We start from the raw sequence: 7,051 nt of genomic DNA, 5'->3' as shown, positions 1-7,051 counted from the left end.
GTGTACAAAAAACTTACAAATAACTGCTGAAATAAATTAAAGATTAGACAGAGAAATATTTCATATTCATGATTTTGAAGACACAATATTGTCAAGATAGTAGCTTTCCAACTTTCCTTAAATTGAGTTGATAATTTCAATGTAATTCTCATACCAACAGTAGAAGGTTTTAATGTAGAAGATGACAAGCTGAAGCCAAAATTTATATAGGAACAGTAAGGACTTATAATAAATAGAAAAAAAGTTTGAAAAGGGTGACCAAAGTTTGAGGACTCATACAATAAGCTGTCAATAACATTATAAATCTTGATTAGTCAAACAGGAGACATGGGTGAAAGGTTAAACATGTATAGATAAGTGGAAAATAGAGATTCTAGAAGTAATACCCATATGTCTATGATCAATTGAGTTTTTTTAAAAAAGTACCAAGGAAATTTCATGAAAAATTTATAGCTTTTTTGTACTTGTAGTATGGAATAGTTGTTTACCTCTATGCAAAAAAAAGAAGAGTCTGGGATCATATCTCACACTTTAGACAAAATTAAGTAGATCTCAATATGAAACTTACAACTATGAAATAACTGTAAAACACATAGAAGAGAATTAGGTTTTATAGACACAAAAATCATGAATGAAAATTAAAAATGGACAAAATATACTTAACCAGTTGTTTTTAAAAAAATCTTCTCTATGAATGACATTCAGAAGAGGAAGATAATTCACAGAACGGGAGAAATATGTGCAAAATACATATCTGGTAATGTTATATAAAAACTTTCAAAGCTCAATATTAATAAAATAGATAATTTAAAATAACAAAAATATTTGAACACTTCAATAAAAAAGAGATACAGTTGGCAAACAAGCACAATAAAAGATTATCAACATCATTATTTATTAGGAAAATTCATATTAAAACAACAATGAGATCCCTGCGCCTTCCTTTTTGATTGCTGCTGTGAATACAGCATGTCTGAACATTTAACATGCTTCTGGTGGAAACGCAAAGAGGTTCAGCCACTTTGGAAAACACTGCTGATTTCTTCTAAAGATATCTATATCATCTATATCTATATCTGTATCTATATCTCTATATAAAACATAACCCATCAATCTCTCAAGTACTTACTCAATAAAAATGGTACATACACATCACCACAAAAATCTGTATGTGAAAGGTCAGAGTAGCTCAATTGACACTTAGCAAAATCTGGAAAATATAAATATCCATCAGGTAATGAATGGATAAACTGTGAGGGTTCTATCATACATGAAATACTCTTTGGCAATAAAAGTAATAAATTATATATATTTAATGCAACATAGATGGATCTGAAAAGCATTGGGCTGAGTGAAAAAAGCCAAATTAATTTCCAGACTATATATTTTATATTTACATTTATATTACATTCTTACCAAGGCAAAACTGTAAGGGCAGAGAATAGTATTAACAAAGAACAGGGGTGAAGGCAGGAAATTGAATATGAAAGAAAATATGAATGTGATGGGAAAAGTTTTGAATCGATGTCTTGATGGTAGCAGTGCTTATGTAACTGTATACCTTGTCAAAATTCATACAACTATATACTTAAAATTAAGGATTTTATTGAATGAAGACAGTACTTACATAAACTTGACTTTCAAAGTAATATGGTGGGAGGGAGGGGTGGTGCTGTGGCCCCGTGAGTAAAGCCGTCTCTGCAGTGCCTGCATCCAATATGGGTGCTGATTCTAGTCCTGGCTGCTCTAATTCTGATCAAGCTCCCTGCTAATACACCTGGGAAAGCAGCAGAAGATGGCCAAGTCCTTGGGCAGCTGAACCTACAGGGAAAACCTAGAGGAGGTTCCTGGCTATTGGCTTTGGCTTGGACCATCACCAGTCATTTTGGCCATTTGGGGAGTGAATCTGTGGATGGATTATCTATCTACCTACCTACCTACCTATAGATATAGGTATATATCTTTCTCTCTATATATGTATATATATGTATGTATGTATCCTCTCTCTCTCTGTAACTTTGCCTTTAAAATAAACAAAAAAATCTTTTTTTTTTTAAAAGGTAATATGGAAGTGGGATGGGACTGAGTAAGAGAATTTGGGAAGCAAGTTTGGCCATTAGTTCATCCTCAAACAAGACAGATGAAGGATACATCATTATTCTGCTCTTTCTAATTCTATATGTGTTGATGCATAAAAGTTTTTTTTTTTAAATCTGCAAATGTAGTTTAGTTAAGTAAACATGATTAAAGTAATTATAGCTGTAACCAGAGAAGGATAATGTAAGTCAGTTTACGACCAATAATTAAAAATTTTGGCAGGGGCAGGCATTGTAGTGCACAGGTTAAACTGCCTGTGTGTTCCCACATCCCACATCAGAGTGCCTGGAATTGAGTCCCGTCTCTACTTCCATCTCTACTTCAAATTTAGTTTTCTGCTAATGCAACTGAGAGGCCGCCAACGATGACTCAGGTACTTGAGTCCCTGACATACACATGGTAGACCCAGATGGAGTTCCAGTTTCCTTGCTTTGGTCTAGCCCAGCCCTGGCTATTGTAGGCATTTTGAGAACGAAACAGCAGATGAAAGATTTCTGTCTCTCTCTCTCTCTCTAATTCTGTCTTTCAGATAAATAGATAGATAGACAGGTAGATAGAAAGAAAGAAAGAAAGAAAGAAAGAAAGAAAGAAAGAAAGAAAGAAAGAAAATAGATAGATAAACTTGATTTCAATGAAAAAGAACTACAGGTAGATATAAGCTATTGCTGAAACTCTAGGTTGCCTAGTATTGAGCCAGTTGGCAGAAAAGATATATAAATATAACACATAAGCATAAATCAAAATAAATAAGTAAATTTTAAATGCTAGATGTGCATTCATTAATACAGCTTTTTAATGTAGCTTTTACATATAGCTCAGTTTACTACAATATGATTTTCTTTTCCATGTTTCTCCTATTTCTTCTCTGGGTTCCTACAGTGATGTTTATTGAAGTTACCCATGGATACCAAGACCTCTTGCAAATTTGCTTTGTTGTTCTTATAGATAATAGCATAAGACCAGGTACCAGATCTTCTCAATTTCTACCCATGTTTCACTCGGCTAAACTGCTAACATAAGTATTGTATAACATTTTGCTTATCAACTGAAAGAAATTCATGTCTTCTACCTTTGTGTTGTCCAAGAAGTTGCACTCTGACCCATGTACTCTATTTAGGCAATTTAATATATGCTCATAGTTCCTTTTCCTGGGCCAAAAAAGAACCTGGAGTCCACTCAAATAACCATCAGAGTGACCACATTATTCTCTACTAATTAAACACATGCTCTAATGAATGGAGCTAAGTTTTTAGACAAACCTTGTTTCCATGCCTCTCCATAAATAGCAGACCAGCAATCATTTTCATCCTCATTAGAATAGCCTCTTGGAATACCTGCCCCTCTCAGTTCTGGAGACATGCCTTAGAAATATTTTAATCCTACAGAGACAAAGTTTTGGCTCAATACTAAACAATAGTTGTCTTAACAATTAAATACACATCTACTACACAAAAAGCACCAATTTGCGATGATGCATCAGACAATGGCTCCTTTCTAAATGCTTTTGCTCCAATAGGTTTATATAAATAAATACACACAAAAATACTTTTTTTGACTAAGGCATTATAAAGTATAGCAAAAATACAGGTAACATTGATCATTTCTTTGTGACGGGAAAAGGGATCAAGAAAAGTTCAATAGGTGTAGTGATGGTACAGGGAAGGCAAGGAAAAAGACTGCATGCAAGGAACACATGAACAATACATGAATGTGTTAAGTAGTAGGCTGCTTTTAATAAAATTATATGCAGTGTTTTATGATTTGGGGCATATGAGGCAGGTGTAAAGAGGAATAAATGCAGTGAGATCTGTAGTGGCTGATCAGGAGAGCGCTGTCAGTAAAATTAGTTAAGATTTTGTCAACCTAAGAAAACATTTTATTTAAGGTCTACACATTTCATGCATTTTATATACAAATTTATGAACGCAGTGGCTCTCCCCATCCTACCTTCCCTCATGCTCTCACTCCCACCCTTCTTTTCCCCTCTTTCCTATTCCATTTCTTATTTTTTACAAACATATGTTTTCAATTAACGTTATACACATAACATTAACCTTAAAGTAAGTAAAGAGTTCAAAAATAGTATAAAAAACGCTCCTCAACAGTTGAGACAAGGTCTATTAAAATCATCACACCTCAAGTAATAATTTCACTTCTATAGATTGTCTTTCAGGTACTCTATTAGTTAACACAGATCAGGGAGAACACGTAGCATATGTATTTTGAGACTGATTTATTTCATTAAGGATAATGGGTTCCAGTTGCATCCATTTTATTGCAAAAACAGGGTTTCATTTTTTTCATGCTATGAAGTATTCCATAGTGTACATATATCATAATTTCTTTATTCAAACTTTGGTTGATGTACATCTGAGTTGATTCCATATCTCAACTATTGTGAAATAAGCTGCAATAAACATGGATGTATTTTGCAAGAAGTCTTGGCCTATGCCAATATCTTGCAGAATTTTCCTCAATGTTCTCCTCTAGTAATCTGATGACATCAGGTCATGGATTCAGATCCTGGATCCATTTTGTGTAATTTTTTGTATTTTAAGTTAGAAGTCATATTTCATGCTTCTGCATGCAGAGACCCGATTTTCCTAGCACCATATGTTGAAGAGACTGTCTTTGCTGCAGGGATTGGTTTTAGCTCCTTTTTCAAAGATAAGTTGGTTGTAGTTGTGTGGATTGATTTCTGGAGTTTCTATTCTGTTCCATTCTATACTCACCTCCTTCTTGCCAGTACCAGGCTGTTTTTGATTATAACTGCACTGTAATATGTCTTGAAATCTGGTATTGGATGCATCCCACTTTGTTTTTGACTTCTTTAGATATTTAGGGGTCTCCTGTGTTTCCATATGAATTTCAGCATCATTTTTTCTAGACCTGAAAAGAATGTTCTTGGTATTTTGATTTTGATTGGAGTCACATTGAATCTATAAATTGCTTTTTATAGTATGGACATTTTCATGATATTGATTCTTCCAATCCATGGACATGGAAGATTTTCCCTTTTTTTTTTTTTTTTAGAATCTTTATTTGAACACATTCGAACTCCACTGATTTTTTTTTTTTGGACAGGCAGAGTTAGACAGTGAAGGAGAGATAGAGAAAAAGGTCTTCGTTTTGCCATTGGTTCACCCTCCAAGTGGCCGCTATGGCCGGTGCACTGTGCCAATCCGAATCCAGGAGCCAGAAGCTTCCTCCTGGTCTCCCTTTGTGGGTGCAAGGCCCAGGCACTTGGGCTATCCTCCAGTGTACTCCTGGGCCACAGCAGAGAGCTGGACTGGAAGAGGAGCAACCAGGACAGAATCCGGCACCCCGACTGGGACTAGAACACGGGTGCTGGAGCCGCAGGTGGAGGATTAGTGAAGTGAGCCACGGCGCCAGCCAGATTTTTCCATTTTTTTGTCTTCTTATATTTCTTTCAGTCTACAGGTATGTTTGTTAGTGAGATATGTTTCTTACAGGCAGCAAGTAGATGGATTTTGTTTTTAATCCATTCAGCCAGTCTCTATTTTTTAACTGAAGAATTGAGGCCATTTACGTTCAAGGTTTCTATTGATAAGTAATGACCTGACAGTGCCATTTTCCCATAAATATTTCTATTGTATACTTTCATTCCCCATGTATTTTTACAGGTAAATTTTCTACCTTCACATTTTCTCATTAATGATTATCTGTCGTAAGCATCTTTTGGAAGGCTGGTCAATTGATAATAAATCTTTCAGTTTCTGTTTGTTATCGAATGCCTTTATCTCACTTAATTCATAAATGAGAACTTTGCAGGATGCAGGTTTTTCTCTTAAGACTTAAAATATATCTCACCATTCCTTCCTAGCCTGTAGGATTTCTGACAAGAAGTCAGCTCTGAGTCTAATTGGAGATCCTCTGAAAATAATCTGGCCTTTCTCTTATGGATCTTTTAGAATCTTTTCTTTATGTTTTACTATGGAAAGTTTGCCTACAATGTGTTGTGGTGAAGCTCTTTTCTGGTCATGCTTTTAGGAGTTCTATGCACTTCTTGTGCTTGGACATATCTTTCTTTCTCCAAATTGGAGAATTTTTCTGTAATTATTTCACTAAATAGGCCTTCTAATCCATTCTCTCTTTCCACACCTTCAGCAACTCTTAAGATCTATATGTTAGGTTATTTGATAGTATCCCATAGATCTCCAACACTGTTTTGAATTTTTCTAATATTTTCCTTTTTTTTTTTTTGGTCTTACTATAAAATTACCAGAGATTGTCTTCCTACTGGGATATTCTTTCTTCTGCCTCACCAAGTCTGTTGTTAAGGCTTTTTACTGCATTTTTATTTTCTTTATTGAATTCTTCATTTTGAACATTTTATTTTGATTTCTCTCTATAATTTCAACTTTGTGGGAAAAATTTTCATTCATGTCATGTATGAATTTCTTTAATTAATGGATTTACTTCTGATTGCTTCTGAGTTATCATATGATCATTCTTTAGCATTCCATTTCAGGCATTTTATCAATATCTTCATCTTCACATTCTATTATTGAAGTTTTTTGTGCTCCTTTGAGGGCATCATGTTGTCTTCCTTATTGTTGTTTCTTGAATTTCTGCATTTACTTATAGGCATTTGTCAAGATACTTGTTGGTTTTTTCCTCCTCTGAGGGCTTCTATCTTTGAACTATGCCTCTGTGGCTTAGTGGAGTATTCGCTCTTTCAGTGAATACCCAGAGATATGTGGTAGTTGTGGCCAGAGAGCTCTGTTCAGTGCTCCAGGGTAGGGAGAGTATCCAGGTGCCACCCAAGTTGGGCATAGATCTCGTTTTTTATAAAGGGGGTGGTTTGATCAACTCTGCTGGCATAGTCTCACCCTCACCTCCTCTCTTTCAAGGTGATCAATGCCTGGGTGCTAGCCCTGGTTGGTGCAATATTCATCAGCACTGCCAGAACACACTAATGATCCATACAGTC

The sequence above is a fragment of the Oryctolagus cuniculus genome, chromosome 7, assembly GCF_051225735.1.
Source record: "Oryctolagus cuniculus isolate XC-2025 breed Fujian yellow rabbit chromosome 7, ASM5122573v1, whole genome shotgun sequence".
Taxonomy (NCBI): Eukaryota; Metazoa; Chordata; class Mammalia; order Lagomorpha; family Leporidae; genus Oryctolagus; species Oryctolagus cuniculus.
The sequence above is the reverse complement of the archived record's forward strand: the minus strand, read 5'-3'. Positions refer to the sequence as shown.